The 19,251-nt window shown below is 41.0% G+C and overlaps 1 protein-coding gene across 3 annotated transcripts in view; it reads right to left on the reverse strand.

Moving 5' to 3' along the window:
- The window catches only part of ACBD3 (acyl-CoA binding domain containing 3), a 42,199-nt gene that overhangs the window by 20,299 nt on the left and 2,649 nt on the right, over window positions 1–19,251 (reverse strand). The gene's annotated exons all lie outside the window — the stretch shown is intronic.

A 19,251-nucleotide genomic window follows, 5' to 3' on the forward strand; every position in this document is an offset into this window, starting at 1 on the left:
ACAAAAGAGACTACCACCTAAAAAAAAATAGAAAATAGGATATACTGCCTACATATTTTATCCATGCACACAGTAGTCACCAGAATAAAATTACCGATGAGACAAGAATGTGGATTAAAGGTTATGAACAGTAAACTCAGAGGAGAATGAAACAGGTTGCCAATGAGCAACCCAAGATCCCCGACCTCACTAATCAAGGAAATGCATATGGTTTCCATTAGATACAAAGCCTCTGCCACCACATAGGTCAAACAAAGTCAGGTAACATCAAGACTTGGTAAGAATGGAACAAAGAGGTACTGATTCTCCTATACTAATGTTGAAGTATACAGTTAGATATTTTGGAAGACAATTCAGCAATTTGTTTCAAAACTAAAAATGTGCATGCCCCATGACTCAGTAATTCCAATTCTTGTGATCCACTTGTGATACTCTCCTAAATATACAGACGTGGGGGGACACAGCTATTTTCTTGTTATGGTAAAACAATTTACAAGTTCCTCAATAAAGAAACTGCTAAACAGGGGATCCCTGGATGGCACAGCAGTTTGGAGCCTGCCTTTGGCCCAGGGCGCGATCCTGGAGACCCGGGATCGAGTCCCACGTCGGGCTCCCGGTGCATGGAGCCTGCTTCTCCCTCTGCCCGTGTCTCTGCCTCTCTCTCTCTCTCTGTGTGTGACTATCATAAATAAATAAAAATTTAAAAAAATATAAAAAAAAGGAACTGCTAAACAGTATGATCTATTCAGACTATGGTATAAATGAAGCAACTACAGGAAATACTAAGTGACAAAGCAAGTTGCAGAAAACAATACAGAATCACAGCACATCACTTATTTCATCCATTCAGGCATTCCCTCAACCACATGCTTCAACTTCTCTAAAATCATATTCTGTTTTACAATCCAGTATTTTACAGTTACAAGAGCAGTTTTTCTTTCTTAATAGCATGTAAGATAATAGTGAGTCTTAGAATTGACAAAACACAGCACCTAAACACACTCCCGAAGCATATTCTCCAGGACCATTATGTGAAGGTAGACACAAATAGAAAAATCTAGGAGTCACACTAAAGGGGACCAGGAGTCTCTTCTCAAAATTTAAGCCTTACTTTCGACATTTGAACCTTTCCAAGGAAAAGGTGTGGAGGAACAAACTGAACAGTTAAGAGGGATTGCCTCTAGGGAAACAACTGGCAAAACCAGTGGATGGGGACTGAAGGAATTTCCCAGTTATATAGTTTTTTTTTTTTTCCTGCAAGAACAAACTCCTGCAATACTTGGAAAAAAAAAAAAAAACAGTTTTTTTTTTTTTTTTTTTTTTTAAGATTTTATTTATTTACTCATAAGAGACACACAGGGAGAGAAGCAGGCTCCCTGCAGGGAGCCTGATGTGGGACTCAATCCCAGGACTCCAAGATCATGCCCTGGGTTGAAGGCAGGCGCTAAACAGCTGAGCCACCCAGGCATCCCAGAAAAAATAAGTGTTAAGACAAAACTGTGGCACTGACCTTATTTAACAAAAATTGAAACAATTCAGCAACCTGTGAACCTGCCATATGCCTCTGCTACTGAGCAAACAGTATCACTAGACAATTAGCACCAAGAGCAGGGACTCCTCTAAAGCTTTTCGAACATGATTATCATAGCTCAAAAAAAAAAAAAAAGGATTATCATAGCTCTGTATTTACTAACGAAAAGGCAGCTCCCACTTTATTTTTTTTTAAAGATTTTATTTATTTATTCATTCATGAGAGACCCAGAGAGAGAGAGAGAAAGAGAGAGACAGAGACACAGGCAGAGGGAGAAGCAGGCTCCATGCAGGGAGCCTAATGTGGGACTCGATCCCAGGATTCCAGGATCACACCCTGGGCTGAAGGCAGGCGCTAAACCATTGAGCCACCCAGGGATCCCCCGCAGCTCCCACTTTAAAACCCAACTCTTGGGACGCCTGGGTGACTCAGTGGTTGAGCATCTGCCTTTGTCTCAGGTCATGATCCTGGGGTCCTGGGATTGAGTCCTGCATCGGGTTCCCAGTGGGGAGCCTGCTTCTCCCTCTGGCTGTCTCTGCCTCTCTCTCTGGGTCTCTAATGAGTAAATAAAATCTAAAACCCCCCCCAAAATTCAACTCTTAGAATGCTATTTTGACGAATGATGAACATTACAGAAAATATTTTTATGTTCATACCTTCAACTTAATATACGTTTATTGAGCCTGAGTATAAATTCATTGTCATCATGTGCTTGCAAATTATTGAGGTACAATTAAAAATTTATAACACGGCAATACAGTAAAGAGCATATCCAGATGTGTAGTTCAGGTGTATACTTACTACAAACTAAGTATCACAGTTACATTGGGATAAAGAAAATATTTTATTTTTTTAAGATTTTATTTATTTATTTGAGAGAACACATGTGCTCAACCGCTGGACTCGATCCCAGGACCCTGGGATCATGACCTGAGCCCAAGGCAGATGCTAAACAGACTGAATGAACCACCCAGGTGCCTCAAGAAAAGATTATTTTAGAGTTTACTTCTGACTTACAAGAAAACAGATCAAAAGGTAAAAGTAAACTCATTTCAACTCCTGAGGCTGGGTCAGTAGTTGAGTTAAATTCCATCACAGTATATAATCAAGCTAAAGCAAAACAGACTGGAGTTTACAAAACCAAAACATACCTTTGCATTGTCTTTCATGGAAAAACTAACAAGCTCAAAATAGTTATTTCCCAATGAAATCTCTCTGAAATGCAACCTTGAAAAATTATCTTGGCAAGAAAAATGGTGTTATACCTATCTACTGTTATGTTATTTAAATTTTTAAAAAATTGGGCAGCCCGGTGTTTCAGTGGTTTAGTGCCACCTTTAGCCCGAGGCCTGATCCTGGAGACGCAGGATCGGGTCCCTGCATGGAGCCTGCTTCTCCCTCTGCTTGTGTCTCTGCCTCTCTCTCTCTCTGTGTCTCTCATGAATAAATAAAATCTTTAAAAATAGAGACAATTATAAGAACGACATTGTATTTCAGAGAATAGGTTTATGATGTATTAATTAAAGTAAAATGAAAAATCATATACAATGTTTAGAATTATACAAAAATGCCTACAATGTGGCCAAAGAGAATGTAGAAAGATAAAATTTAAAGAATTTGGGTGAGATTATACATAGTATAGGTCTTCCTTTTAAAAAATTACAGTGGAGCGCTTGGGTGGCTCAGCGGTTGAGCGCCTACCTTTGGTTCAGGTTGTGACCCCGGGTCCTGGGATTAAGTCCCACATCTTCTCCCTCTACCTGTGTTTTTTTTTTTTTTTTTTTTTTTAATTTTTATTTATTTATGATAGTCACACAGAGAGAGAGAGAGAGAGAGGCAGAGACATAGGCAGAGGGAGAGGAGAAGCAGGCTCCATGCACCGGGAGCCCGATGTGGGATTCGATCCCGGGTCTCCAGGATCGTGCCCTGGGCCAAAGGCAGGCGCTAAACCGCTGAGCCACCCAGGGATCCCTCCCTCTACCTGTGTTGTGTCTCTGCCTCTTTCTGTGTCTCTCAGGAACAAATAAATAAAATCTAAAAAAAAAAAAATATATATATATATATATATATATATATATATATATATATATATATATATCAGTTAATGCAGCACCTGGGTGGCTCGGCGGGTTGAGTGTCTGACTCTTGATTTCGTCTCAGGTCATGATCTCAGGGCCGTGAGATAGACCCTGCATTGGCTTGTGCTGGGGGGTGTGGAGCCTGCTTTAGATTCTCTTTCTCCCTCTCCCCTGGAAACCCCACTTTCTTTTCTTCTCTGGTCCCCCTCCTTTCTCTAAATGAATAAACAATCTTTAAATTAGAGTTAAGATTTTTCTTACAAAATGAGCTACTTAGAACTCTATTCTAGGGACACCTGGGTGGCTCAGTGGTTGAGCGCCTCCCTTCAGCCCAGGGCATGATCCTGGGGTCCAGGGATCAAGTTCCACATCAGGCTCCCTGCAGGGAGCCTGCTTCTCCCTCTGCCTGTGTCTCTGCCTCTCTGTCTCTCATGGATAAATAAATAAAATCTTAAAAACAAAACAAAACAAAACAAAAACAAAAAAAGTCTATTCTCAGAAGTTAGGTGGTTAAAATGGTAAAACAATTAGTGGCTACTTTGGGCAACCATTTACCAAAAAGCCTTTCTTTAATTTTGAAAATGCCCATAACCATCCTTGACCAATTTGTTTTGTACAAATTAACCACCAAAACTTTTCTTCTACTATGTCACAGGTAATTATTTAGAAACATAGGCCAGCAACACCTGGCTGGTTCAGTGGGTGGAGCACGAGACTCTACCTCAGACAGGGAGTTTGAGTCCCACGTTGGGTGTGGAGATTACTTTAGAAAGTAAAAATCAAGGGGATCCCTCGGTGGCTCAGCGGTTTGGTGCCTGCCTTTGGCCCAGAGTGCGATCCTGGAGTCCCAGGATCAAGTCCCTCGTCGGGCTCCTGGCATGGAGCCTGCTTCTCCCTCTGCCTGTGTCTCTGCCTCTCTCTCTCTATGTCTATCATAAATAAATTTTTTAAAAAATTCTTTAAAAAAAGTAAAAATCAAAAGCTAAAAAAAAAAAAAAAAAAAAAAAAAAAAAGAAAAAACAACCCAGAAGAATGTTCTCACTTTCACCAACCTATGATTTGAAGAACAATTCTAACTTATCTATTGGCTGAAATTTAAAAAAAAGATTTTATTTACTTATTCACAAGAGACACAGAGGGAGGCAGAGAAACAGGCTGAGGGAGAAGAAGCAGGCTCTATGCAGAGAGACCGATATTACAGGACTCAGTTCCAGGACTCTGGGATCATGCCCTGAGCCAAAGGCAGACATCTAATCACTGAGCCACTGAAGCATCCCTATTAGTTGAAAGATTAAGAAGGTTTTTTTTTTTTTTTTTTTTTTTTAAGATTTTTATTTGAGGGAACCCCCGGTGGCGTAGCGGTTTAGTGCCTGCCTTTGGCCCAGGGCGCGATCCTGGAGATCCGGGATCGAATCCCACGTCGGGCTTCTGGTGCATGGAGCCTGCTTCTCCCTCTGCCTGTGTCTCTGCCTCTCTCTCTCTCTCTGTGACTATCATAAATAAATTAAAAAAAAAAAAAAAAAGATTTTTATTTGAGAGAGAGGGAGAGAATCTCAAGCAGACTCCCCACTGAGCAGAGCTGGTACAGGGGCTTGATCCCAGGACCCTGAGATCATGATCTGAGCCGAACCCAAGGGTTGGACACTCAGTCGAGCCATCCAAGCGCCCCAGAAAGTTTTTGTTTTTTAAAACCAAAAAGATGGGCAGCCCGGGTGGCTCAATGGTTTGGCACCAACTTCAGCCCAGGGTGTGATCCTGGAGATCTGGGATCGAGTCGTACATCAGGGTCCCTGCATGGAACCTGCTTCTCCCTCTGCCTATGTCTCTGCCTCTCTCTCTTTGTTTCTCATGAATAACTAAATCTTTAAAAACAAACAAACAAAAAACCCAAAAGAAACTACTCTACCTACATCATTTTATCTTGAGCCTTATCAAAATAAATTATGTGTGGGTGATTCAAGAAAAAAAAAACGTAGTGAGCCTGAGAAATAGCAGGGGTAGAGTACGTGGCACAAATTTCTTGCTTTGTTCAGTCAGTATTCCTGGGATTTTTATTTCTCCTTCAGGAAAAAAAAAACAAAACTAAACTAAAAGAAAGCTTGAACTCTAGGAAAGCAGTTCCTTTCTCCTAAGTAAACGTAAATAAAGATAAAATCTGATAGAAATTTCATTCACTGGAAGACCAAACACTTTTCTGGTAAGTCATGTCATATAGGAATTTTCAAACCCACACACAAATTCCTACCTGCTGCAGGAAGAGGTTTGGAACTCACAGGCCAGTGGATATGAAAAATAATCTAGCCTACGACTGCTACCAAAAGTGTAGCAGTAGTTTTAAAAGAGGGAGGGCCTATTTCTTGTGGGATAATGAATTTACTTCATTTCAGTACTCAGTAGTACAAACGCAGAGCAGGGGAAGAAGGGAGAGGAAAGGAAACAAACCGTTCTCACTGATCAGCAAGGTGTGAGTCTGACCTTCACCCCTAAAAAGTGACTCATCAACAGCTAGGGTGAGTTTCAGGATTTCTGGACGTTATTTTAACATCTGCCCTTTAAAAAAAAAAAAGATTTTATTTATTTATTCATGAGAGATAGAGAGAAAGAGAGGCAGAGACATAGGCAGAGGCTGAAGCAGGCTCCATGCAGGGAGCCCGATGTGGATGTGGGACTTGATCCTAGATCCCAGATTCCAGGATCACACCCTTAGCCAAAGGCAGACACTTAACTGCTGAGCCACCCAGGCGTCCCAACATCTGCCCTTTTTCACCTGAGAGAATTAAGAATATACTGCCAATCCATAAAGGATTTTTCAAAAGGGGAATATGTTTCAGGGTGCCTGGCTGGCTCAGTCAGTAAAGCACATGACTCTTGATCTCAGGGTTGTGAGATGGAGCACCACATTGGGTGTAGAGATGACTTAAAAATAAAATCTTAGGGACGCCTAGGTGGCTCAGCGGTTAAGTGCCAGCCTTTGGCTCAGGGCGTGATCCCAGATTCCTGGGTTCAAGTCTCACACTGGGCTCCTTGCGTGGAGCCTGCTTCTCCTCCGTGTCTCTGCCTCTCTCTCTTTCTGTGTCTCTCATGAATAAATAAATAAATAAAATCTTTTTTAAAAATCTTAAAAAGACAAAAAAAAAAAAGAGAGAAATAGGTTTGGTTTTGTTTTGTTTTTTATGTTTTAAGGGTTAGTTCTGGTCAAGCAGTCAAATCTGTTCACCACCATGAACCCCAGTGCTAAGCACCATGCCCAGTGCTAAACCCCAGTGCTAAGCACCATGAACCCCAGTGCTAAGCACCCAGTGCTAAGTTCACAGGTTCCACCAAAACCATGCCCAACAAATCTCACTGAAGAAAAACTTAACTTTATAGGTCAATTTCTGTGAGAATTAGCAAAACAGTAGATCCATTCTTATAAATTGTACTGGCATTTCCATAGAATTGTTGACACACTTGTTAGTTTGAAGAACTGTTCTATAATCTTTCCCTTAAATTCTATTACTAGATCTTCAAATTAATCATCATTATTCAGGTGGGGGACAAAATCTGTCTAAAACAAAATAAAAAAAAATAAAACAAAGAAAAGGAAATATACCAATATGTTAATAATTTCTACAGAATTAGATTGCAGATTTTTATTCATTTTTTATTTTCCCAAATTTTCTTCAATGCACTTTCATATTAAATACATACACATTTCTTTTTTTTCTTTTTTCTTTTTCATTTCTTTCTTTTTTAACAAACTTTTAAAAAAAGTCACAACTTATCTTTCAGCCTTTGGGACAAGGGTCAATAAATCAATTATTCTCCCCTGAAGAATATACAAGACACAGGAGGATGTGTAAATAACCCCAACCATCCTACACAGGAGAGCCCACACTGTGCTTTTCTCAATTTAAAATACAGAAAATGAAAACCCTACACAATCTATACCTCTAGGCAGACTATTAGCATTATTAAAAAAAAAAAAAAAAAAAGGTTACTTCTCTTACTCTTCAGATGGTTCTAGTCCACACATCCCAGATGTTTTGTTTTGTTTTTTAAGACTTTAATTTGAGAGAGAGATAGCACCAGTAAGGTGAGGGAGAAGCAGACTCTCCACTGAGCAGGAAGCTCAACGAGGGACTCCATCCCAGGACCCTGAGATCATGACCTGAGCCGAAGGTATACTTAACCGACAGAGTCGCCCAGGTGCCCCATGTTTGGTTCAGCTTTCTGAGTTAGATGAAAATCATTTTCTTCTAAATTGTTTTTGGATCTATGGACATTAAATATGTTTAATAAGAAAGTTCTTTTTTTAAAGATTTTATTTATTCATGAGAAACACAGTGGGGGTAGGGGGTGTAGGGGGAGAGGCAGAGACACAGGCAGAGGGAGAAGCAGGCTCCATGCAGGAGCTCCTGATGCGGGACTGGATCCCGGGACCCCAGGATCACGCCTCGAAGGCAGATGTCCAATCGCTGAGCCACCCAGGCATCCTGCTTAACAATAAAGTTAAAACTAGATTAATTATACAGAAAAACCCATGCTGAAACTCAAAAATCTTTAACCTGGACCCCATTCCTACAGGAAAGTTCTATTTCAGTCCTGCCAGAAAAGGATACAGACAGGTATCATTCCAGATTCCTGGACTCACAGTTTATTTTATTTTATTTTTAAGATTTTATTTATTTATACATGAGAGACACACACACAGAGAGAGAGAGAGACAGAGACAGAGACACAGGCAGAGGGAGAAGCAGGCTCCATGGAGGGAGCCTGATGTGGGACTCGATTCCGGGCCTCCAGGACCACGCCCTGGACTGAAGGCAGGCACTAAACCTCTGAGCCACCCAAGGATCTCCGACAATTTAATTATTTTAAAGTTATATTCAATTTTGGAATTCTACTTTCCACAGCAACCAAAAAAACAGACAAATTATAATTAGAAAGAAGCTGCAAAGCTATTTCTCAGGCATATAGGTGTACAGACACAGCAACGAAAAGCAGTGAGCACTTCTACAACCTAAGGGAAACATTGATGGCAAACTGAGTTCTCGTTTAATGGACTGAATAGGATCACTTGTTGGCATTGGTCCAGCAACAATTTTTTTTTAAGATTTTAATTATTTGGGATCCTTGGGTGGCGCAGCGGTTTGGCGCCTGCCTTTGGCCCAGGGCGCGACCTTGGAGACCCGGGATCGAATCCCACGTCAGGCTCCCGGTGCGTGGAGCCTGCTTCTCCCTCTGCCTGTGTCTCTCCGCCTGTCTCTCTCTCTCTGTGACTATCATAAATAAATAAAAATTAAAAAAAAAAATTAAAAAAAAAAGATTTTAATTATTTATTCATGACACACACACACACACACACACGCAGAGACACAGAGGAGAAGCAAGGCTCCATGCAGGGAGTCCGATTAGGGACTTGATCATGGGACTCCAGGATCACATCCTGGGCTGAAGGCGGTGCTACACCACTGAGCCACCCAGGCTGCCCCTATTTTTCAAATATTTTATTTTTATCTTGGGGGGAGGGCAGAGGGAGAAGAGAGAATTTTAAGCAGGCTCCACACTAGTGTGGATCCTAACATGGAGCTCTATCTCACAAGACTGAGATCATGACCTGAGCCAAAAATCAAGAGTCGCTCAGACACCTGAACCACCCAGGTATCTCTAAGGATTTTTTAAAGTAATCTCTACATCCAATGTGGGGCTTGAACTGACAACCCCAAGATCAAGAGCTGTATGTTCCACTGACTGAACTAGCCAGGCATTCTTGACTTTGTTTTCTAAGGGTCGTAAAACAACAACAAAAGGCAAAACAAACAAAAAATAAGGAATATGAACACAGACTGACTATATGTGGCTATTGAAGCCCCAAACACGATCAGGTCCTTTTAGGAAAAGTTTCTGACTCTTAACTAGAGAAAGTAATAAATCAAAAGCCAAATGATTTCCAGATATTTTAAAAAATCAAGTCATCATTAAAAGGTCAGAAAACGGGATCTCTGGGTGGCTCAGTGGTTTAGCACCTGCCTTCGGCCCAGGGCGTGACCCCGGGGTCCCGGGATCGAGTCCCACATCGGGCTCCCTGCATGGAGCCTGCTTCTCCCTCTGCCTGTGTCTCTGCCTCTCTCTCTCTCTGTGTGTGTGTCTCTCATGAATAAATAAATAGAATCTTTAAAAAAAAAAATAAAAAATAAAAGGTCAGAAAACAAACTTTCAGCTAGACATGGTGGATTACATACACATGGTTAGCTCTGATTCTGAACGAGACCTCAATGAAAAGAAACAGGGAAGAAAATTTAGAGAACTCTGGGAAGGTTCAGGAAGTGAAGGTTCCAGGTTCTTTAAAAGCTGGAGTCTAGGGATGCCTGGGTGGCTCAGTGGTTGGGCGTTTGTCTTCAGCTCAAGGCACGATCCCGGAGTGCCGGGATCAAGTCCCACATCAGGCTTCCTGTATGGGACCTGCTTCTCCCTCTGCCTATGTCTCTGCCTCTCTCTGTCTCTCATGAATAAATAAAATTAAAAAAAAAAAAAAAGCTGGAATCTAGATAGAAACAAGAATGCTGAAACTCTAAGCTGGTACTCCTCCCTCCTGTTGTTTGGCAACCCCAAGTACACGGATGGCTACCTCGCCCCGACTTCAGCAAAGGGCTGATGTTTACTAGAGATCCTGAATCACATATGCTCCAGATGGGAGGACAGCAAGCTGGGAGTGAACTGTAGGACTAAACACAGAGAAACAAGTTTTCCTAGTAAATGGTAAACAACTCCCTGCCACCCTGCCTTCTCCCGCCTAGTTCCTGAATGCTGACAACTAAATTCATATATCCCCCGAAGGAGACAGGAGTATTTGCAGGAGAAACTGGCCCCATAGAAAAAATATACAGTTACTGATTTGAAAGATATTGATTTGAGGGTTCCCTTATGAAACATCTACCTCTTCACCCTACAGTAAAGGTTTCTGCTCAAGATTACAATTAGCTGCTCAGTGCCTTATCCTTCTATGGGAATGAATATCCAAGTGTCACCTGACATACGAGAAAGCTTCCAACATGGAAAAAATGTTTATGAGAAAAATTTAAAGACTGTATTTACTTATTTGAGAGAATGAGAGTGCACACATGCAAGAGTGGGAGATGCAGAGGGAGAAGGAGAATCTCAAGCAGATTCCATGTTGAGTACAGAGGCTGATGTGGGGCTGGATCCTAGGACCCTACAATCATGACCTGAGCCAAAACTAAAGAGTCAGAAGCCAACCAACTGAGCCACCCAGGTGCCCCTAAAATAAAAATTTATTTTATTTTATTTTTTTAAAGAAAAATTTAAGGGCAGCCCGGGTGGCTCAGCGGTTTAGCGCTGCCTTCAGCCCAGGGTGTGATCCTGGAAACCTGGGATCGAGTCCCACATCAGGCTTCCTGCATGGAGCCTGTTTCTTCCTCTGCCTGTCTCTGCCTCTCTCTCTCTCTCTCTCTCTGTCTCTAATGAATAAATAAAATCTTTAAAAATTTTTTTCTAAATGAAACAAAAATCTACTTTTTTTTTTTTTGAGATTTTATTCATTTATTCTTGAGACAGAGACATAGGCAGAGGGAGAAGCAGGCTCCCTGCAAGGAGCCTGATGTGGGACTCAATCCCAGGACCCTGGGAACACACCCTGAGCCAAAGGCAGAAGCTCAACCACTGAGCCACCCAAATGCCCCTACATTTGTTTTAGTATCCTCAGAGACAGAAGTTGATGAATCCACCAAGTAAAACAAGTAGCAGGAAGAAAGGTAATTTAGAGAATAAAAACTCTTAGAAATGAAAAACGTGAAAACCAATTTTTAAAAAATCTTTCATAGGTTGGAAAATAGAATTGAGACTATCTCCTAAAAGACAGAGCAAAGAGACAACGATGAAAAGTAACAGAATTAGAAGTTCAACCCAGAAGATCCAATACCTAATATTAACAGTATCAGAGAGAGTGAACAGAGGGAAAAAAAAAGAGGGGAAATTATCATGAAATACAAGAAAATTTCCCAGAAATGAGGGATGCAGGTTTAGAGCCTAGAAGGACTCTCAAACGTTGAACATAATCATTCAAAAAATGAAATAAACAGGGGCAGCCCGGGTGGCTCAGCGGTTTAGCGCCGTCTTCAGTCCAGGGCCTGATCCTAGAGACCTGGGATCGAGTTCCACATCAGGCTCCCTGAGTGGAGCCTGCTTCTCCCTCTGCCTGTGTGTCTCTCATGAATAAATAAAATAAAATCTTTAAAAACAAAAAACAAACAAACAAAAAAAACAGAAAGGCAATAACAGATATTCTCAAACACTGGAGATAGAGGATATTCTAAAAACTTCTAGGAAGAACAGCAGGTGACATACACAGGACCAGAACATCTTAAGAGTATGAATACTGGGGATCCCTGGGTGGCGCAATGGTTTGGCGCCTGCCTTTGGCCCAGGGCACGATCCTGGAGACCCGGGATCGAATCCCACGTCGGGCTCCCGGTGCATGGAGCCTGCTTCTCCCTCTGCCTGTGTCTCTGCCTCTCTCTCTCTCTCTCTCTGTGACTATCATAAAAAAAAAAAAAAAAAAAAAAAGAGTATGAATACTGAATGCCAGAAAAAAAATGGACCTTTAATACCTTTAAATTCGGGGCAAGGGTGGGGGGATTCTGGAGGAAAGGGACTCATTCAGAACTTTTGACCTCAGGAACTGTGAGACAGTATGTGCTGGTTTGTGATTTGTTACAGCTGTAGTAGGAAACTAATGCAATACATAAAACACATTTTCCCAAGCAACTAAAAATAGAAATGGCTTCTAAATTATGTTCTTATTAAAATCATAAGTACTTAGCTTTACAGTTCTAATAAGGCAGCATAATTTGATAATAGTATTATATCACAGTTACCAAGCCCAAAGCTCTGAAAGAGTAAGTCCCTTCCACCTGAAATTAATTATACAAAAGGTTATTAGTCTTACATCTCAATTGCTAGAATAAGTTTACACAGAAATCCTGTTTTTCTCTCCTCTCTGGAGATAAAGGTAGATGATGTAACAAATTATTTCAATGTCTCTTCTAGCCTGTGTCTAATGAAATGGAACCATACAATCTATGAGCTGGAAAGGATATTCACCATTATTGACTAACCTGCACAACCAAAGGTCAAATCCCCTCTGCATATCCACTGGTCTACAACAATCTGTTACTGGATATACGGTATAAAAAAGATGTAAATGACAACATCACTAACCTAAAGTGGAGAGAGGGAAAAGTACAGAGTTTCTGGATGCCCTGGAAATTACCAGCTTAAACTAACAGAACTATGAACTATTCTACATAAGCCTCATAGTAACCACAAAGAAAAAACCTGCAGCATATACAAAAAAAAGATTAAAGAATGGAAGCCTACCAACCTAGCAGCTGCTAATTTATGCTTGAGCAGGTCCAGGTGATGGGAATTCACCATCCCAGAGCATTCTATTCCATCTCTGCATGGATGTAATTTTTAGTTCTTTATTCTGACTTCACCTCTTGAATTTCCATCCACAGGGTCTACTTCTGGTCCTCAGCATTAAGTAAAATACATTTAACAGATAAGACTTCAAAAACCACAAAATACCCATTACATTTGCCCTGAGTTCTCTACTCTCTGGGCTAAACATCTGGAGCTCATTCCCTCACACCTTCTGAAGATGTACGTTTATATCCCCACTTTGCTAAGAACATAGAAGGGACAACTTATTTAACCTTTCCAAGCCTCTGTTTTGCTACTGATGAAATGGAGGTACTTCTCCTTAGGGTTCTTGTGAGGGTTAGAAAAAATGTGTTCCAAAATCTTGGTGAGCGCCCGCACAGAGCAGGAAGCAGTCACTGGCTGAGGAGCAGCCGTCCTGGTAACACCAGGGCTCCAAGTGCCCACACCCATACAAGTTGCTCTGTTCCGGACAAGCTCCATTTGTCTTTAACCCTGAGGGATGATGTCTCAAACTAAAAGTGTGATCCAAGGACTGTCTAATCTGTACAGAGGAGAGCAGGACCCTCTCTCTCCTCCTAGATACTGGATTTCCACCAAACAGGCCTAAAATCAAATCTGTTTGCTTTCATGGCCCTAGCACACTGCTGCCTCCCAAAGAATATACTGAGTAAAGCCCATATTTTAGAAATATTAAAATTAAAAAAAATATATTAAAATTAAAACCACATATCCTTCATGTTGGGTTGAGAAAAACCTGATAGATAAATGTTTATATTACTTGTAGGGAAGTGTAAAAATGCAGTATTTCTGAGTCAATGAATAATATAAAACACCCTGGCAACTGCCTTGCATGTACTAAGTGCTTATTAAAGCTGACTCCTCCTTCCAATTAATTCAACACACCCCACGATACATTCTTGGTAATCTTTCCTCTTTAACAACATAAGCAGTCACAGAATACCAACTGTCAGGCACTCCGGCAAGAATTTATATATACTTTCCTATAACTCTCACAACAACCCTTGAGCAAAGGCATGGAATTTAAGAAACTCAGTGGCAGAATTAGACAAAGTATCCTAGACAGCCTTGACTCCAGAGCTCAGCTTCCTAAATACTGAGCCACAGTAGCTCTCATTTAGTGAACAGATGCAAGTACAGCAACAGTAATCTTCCCTTATCTGTGGGAGATACATTCCAAAACCCTCTGTGAATTCCTGAAACTGTGGATAGTACCAAGCCCTACGGTATAGAGCTTCTTCTTATAAGTATGTATCTATGACAAAGCTTACTTTATGAAATTAGGCACCGTAAAACAATAAATTATAACAATACACTATAATAAAAGTTATGTGAATGTCATCTCAAGATATCTTACTGTCCTCACTCTTATGATATGAGATGATAAAATGTCCACATGAAAAATGAGATGACAGGCAGCCCGGCCGGGTGGCTCAGTGGTTTAGTGCCGCCTTCAGCCCAGGGTGTGACCCTGGAGACCCGGGATCGGGGCCTGCATCAGGCTCCCTGTGTGGAGCCTGCTTCTCCCTCTGCCTGTGTCTCTGCCTCTCTCCCTCTCTCTGTGCCTCTCATGAATAAATAAGTAAAATCTTTAGAAAAGAAAAAAAAGAAAAAAGAGATGATGCGAGATGAAGGATGCCAGAGGTGTGACGCAGCACTAGGCTACCAGTGACCTTCTGACGCTGTGTCAGGAGAAGGATCACCTGCTTCCTGACTGCAGTTGACCACCAGGCAGAGTGAAACCACGATAAGGGGGAAACTGCTATAAACATTATTTCCTTCTGGGTGTTGGTTAACAGAATATGTACACTTTGTCAAAGTTCACCGTGCTATCCACTCATGATGTGTACTTTTCTGAATGTGTATTAAATAAGTGGGAGGCCTCAGGCAAATGTTAAATCACTTACATTAAACACACGCACATATATACACACATACATGTAAACATATGCTTGAATCCAATCTTCATATGAAAACTTCAGTTCAGGGACGCCTGGGTGGATCAGTGGTTGAGTGTCTGCCTTAGGCTTAGGTCGTGATCCCAGGGTCCTGGGATTGAGCCCCACATCGGGCTCCCCGTGGGGAAACCACTTCTCCCTCTGCCTATGTCTCTGCCTCTCTGTCTCTCATGAATAAGTAAATAAAATCTTTAAAAAAAAGGAAAAAAGAAAACTTCAGTTCAGCTCAAATTTAATATCAACTAGCAAAATAAAAAATCAGATGCTTGAGAAGTATTATTATACTTTTATTTTTTTAATCCCCCTGCCTCCCTGAGGTATTACTATTCTTAGTGGCTATAATTTCTCTTTTTGGTGTTTGGTTTTTTAAGATTTTATTTCTTTATTTATTTTAGGGAGAGTGAGAGAGCAAGCATGCAAGCATAAGGAGAGAGGAGGACAAATAAGACTCCATGCTGGATGCAGAGACCAACATGGGGCTCAATCTCATGATGCTGAGATCATGACCTGAGCTGAAATCAAGAGTATGATGCTTAACCAGTTGAGCCACCTAGGTGTCCCTTGTGTTACAATTTCTTTCCTATAGTTGTCTCTTGGGTCTTTACATCCTCCTATAGTATTAGACACTTATGCCTAACAGTACAAATTTTTTTAATTAATTATTTTTTAAATTATTTATTTATTTATGATAGAGAGAGAGAGAGAGGCAGAGACACAGGCAGAGGGAGAAGCAGGCTCCATGCACCGGGAGCCCGACGTGGGACTCGATCCCGGGTCTCCAGGATCGCGCCCCGGGCCAAAGGCAGGCGCTAAACCGCTGCGCCACCCAGGGATCCCCCAGTACAGACAATTAAAAGGAAAAATAAGCTCAAAATTTAAAAGATGTTCAATAGTAATAATTTTAATCACGAAATTATCTGAAGCTAGACCCCTGAAGTTCAGGAGGCACACACTAATTATACTTAAGTTACCAAAGAATAAATTACAGCTGTACATGTTTTTATTTTTTTTTAAGATTTTATTTATTTACTCATGAGAATACACACAGAGAGAGAGAGAGAGAGAGAGGCAGAGACACAGGCAGAGGGAGAAGCAGGCTCCATGCAGGGAGCCCAGGATCACACCCTGGGCTGAAGGCGGGGCTAAACTGCTGAGCCACCCAGGCTGCCCTGTACATGTTTTTAAACATTAATGGGACCATTCATACATGTTGCTGTAAATGGATATGTCTAAAGGTGACAAAAGGAAACGGAACCATTTCAGCCCATCCACATGATGGCCTCTCTGCAATCAGTAACACAGCTGAGTGTACTACTTGAATAGGCACCAGGACTGCTAATGTAAACACATTAACAAGACTAGAAAGATTCTGGGGCACCTGAGTGGCTCAATCAGTTAAGTGTCTGCCTTTGGCTCAGGTCGTAATCCCGGGGTCCTGGGATTGAGCCCCATGTCAGGCTCCCTGCTCAACAAGGAGTCTGTGTTTTTCTCTCCCTCTTGCTCGTTCTCTCTCTCTCTTTCTAATCAATAAAAAAAAAGAAAGAAAGACTAGAAAGATTCTGAGTTCATCACTTAAATTCCTCCAAATTCAACTACAGCTTTTACATACCACACTCACAAATACTACACACACACCCCACTCCCTCCAATTGTCTGCTGAAAAGGCCTAGGAATAATGACCAATCCAGTAGCAATGAGCACCCCCTCTTATCACCCAGATTATGTCTCTTCAAATGTTGTTTCCCACTAACAGGAACCATGTTCCCTTGGACAAACGGCTAATGATTCCTGCTGAAGCAGGAAATGTATAAGAATAACCTGGAATATCTCATCATACCAGATACTAAGGAAGCTACGAAAAATTACTAGTCATGTCAAAGAAAGGAACTGAAGAGCCAATTTGACTTACTAAAGACAGTACTGAGTATTGCTAAGAGCTTAAAAAAATCAGATACTTTTAAAAGCATGAGTACATAATGATGATAAAAAAAAAACCTGTCACCTGTTAAGGTTGCTAAAGAAACAACTCATTATTTTGAAAACTAATAAAGGGTAAGATACATTTTTCCTTTCCTATTTTAATTTATACTCCACACCAAATAGTATATGAAGTATTCCAATAAAAGAAAAAAAACTAGAGTACCACCATTTTTCAGTCCCTAATGAATTAACACATCCATTTTCAATTTATAAGAGTTAAAAAAAAATCATTACACTAGCTAAATTCAGGCTTCCCAAAAGATCTAGTACTGTATTAGCAGCAGTGGGATTTTGCATGTCAATATTTTGATGAACACATTTATTTTAGTCCTTTGGAGGCAATTTCTGCCCCATTATGTTTAAAATTTCAAACCTGATAGCAATATTATTTTGGAATTCAGAGTAGATGGTTTTCTCACACTTCACTCCTCCAGATATCTAAAGAGATTCAATAAAGTGATCATGTGTAGAAAAACAGTATGAATCTATTAGCTCTTTTCTTTCTTTAAAATATTTTATTTATTTATTTATTTATTCATGAGAGACCCAGAAGGAGAGAGAGGCAGAGACACAGGCAGAGGGAGAAGCAGGCTCCATGCAGAGAGCCGGACGTGGGACTCCACGTCTTCAGGATCAGGCCCCGGGCTGAGGGCGGCGCTAAACCACTAGGCCACCGGAGCTGCCTTCTATTAGCTCTTAATATAGCTCTTAATATTTCCAAACATATATACTCAAAAAGTTCCAAAATGTGATAAGGCAACAGGGTAGGTAATTCTAAGTATTTCCCTCAAATGCCATTAGAAAAAGCAGGGTTTCCATTCACTTTGCCTCTCCTATACTGGGAAGACCTCTTTGGAATCAGAGTGAGATCCAACCCTGCCTCTTACAAGTAACTGAGAGACCCAGATCAAGTTCTTTGACTAAGAAACCAGAACACCCCCACTGGAAGGTCTGTGGGGGATTACACAAAATTATGTGTATATACAGCTCTCAAAGCAGTACCTGACATATAGTGAACATCAGCTAAACAGCCAAAGCGGGGGTAATTATTACTTTGGAATTTTAAATTAATGCAACCATCTAACAGCTTCATGTAAAGAGGCAATAAAGTGTTAGAGAAGGAAACACTCACCCCCCCAAAACTCTAAAAACCAAAATACAACTCCTCAGGTTAGCTCCCTCCAAGAAGTATAAAGGGTACAATAAAGTCAACCAACGCAGTCCTTACCCAAAGAGCTGAAAATACCAGCTGAATCTTGCTGAGCTAGAATCGGGCAACTTGGCTCTGCCCTGTAAAAAACGTTGAATGGTTCTTCACTGTCTACTAACAAAAAGGCTATTTACAATGACATTCAAGTCCTTCCTCAGATCTGACACCAACGCACCTCTCCAGCCCTCCCTCCACATGGCCTCCTTTAAGCCACTTCCTGACACCCACCTTGTCCTTTCATGGCTCTTGGCCTCTCCTCCCCAACCCTGGAATGATATCTGCTCCTTCCATCCTTCACACAGTATCTTTGGGTCTTTAACTCTTTGGACCTTTCCTTACCACCAAAAAGGAACATACTATTCACTTACAGCAGTAATCTAACAGAACACTTTATCCATAGTAAGGATTCAACAAAGTCTGAAGTTTACTTATTTATAGCTCATTTAAGTAATTTTTACACCCAATGTGGGGCTCCACTCACAACCCTGAGATCAACAGCCACATGCTCTACCAACTGAGTCAACCAAGCGCCCCAACAATGTCTGAAGTTTGGATGGTAAGATCCTAACTTACATTTACTCATACTTCCATCTTATCTTTATTTTTACTGGCATAAAGTTAAGAATAGATAGTTGACATAATGGATTCGGTCACTGGCCTGTGACCACTGTGGCAGGGATGGAATGAGAAACAGGCTTCGTGATTCCCTATCCAAGTTCTTTTCAATGGATAGCCATGCTTTCAAGATTCATATTTATTCCACACTGGAAGATAAAATGTAATGTCAATTTTGGTTCTTGCTGAAATTCTGGTACAAATACCACAAGACAGTGACCTATTAGAAATCCTTACAAAACTACTAAAAATACCAACTACTGAACTGGGAAAACTTACACATTAAAACAAAGGCAGCAACACTTGACTCACCCCACTTTCCATAATTATTCTTCCGACTGCTTTTAGATTCCTCTCCCCCTCCCTTAGGCGTCTCTTACCCTAATAGCCTGCCTAATCATTGCCAACTATGTAATG

The sequence above is a fragment of the Canis aureus genome, chromosome 6, assembly GCF_053574225.1.
Source record: "Canis aureus isolate CA01 chromosome 6, VMU_Caureus_v.1.0, whole genome shotgun sequence".
Taxonomy (NCBI): Eukaryota; Metazoa; Chordata; class Mammalia; order Carnivora; family Canidae; genus Canis; species Canis aureus.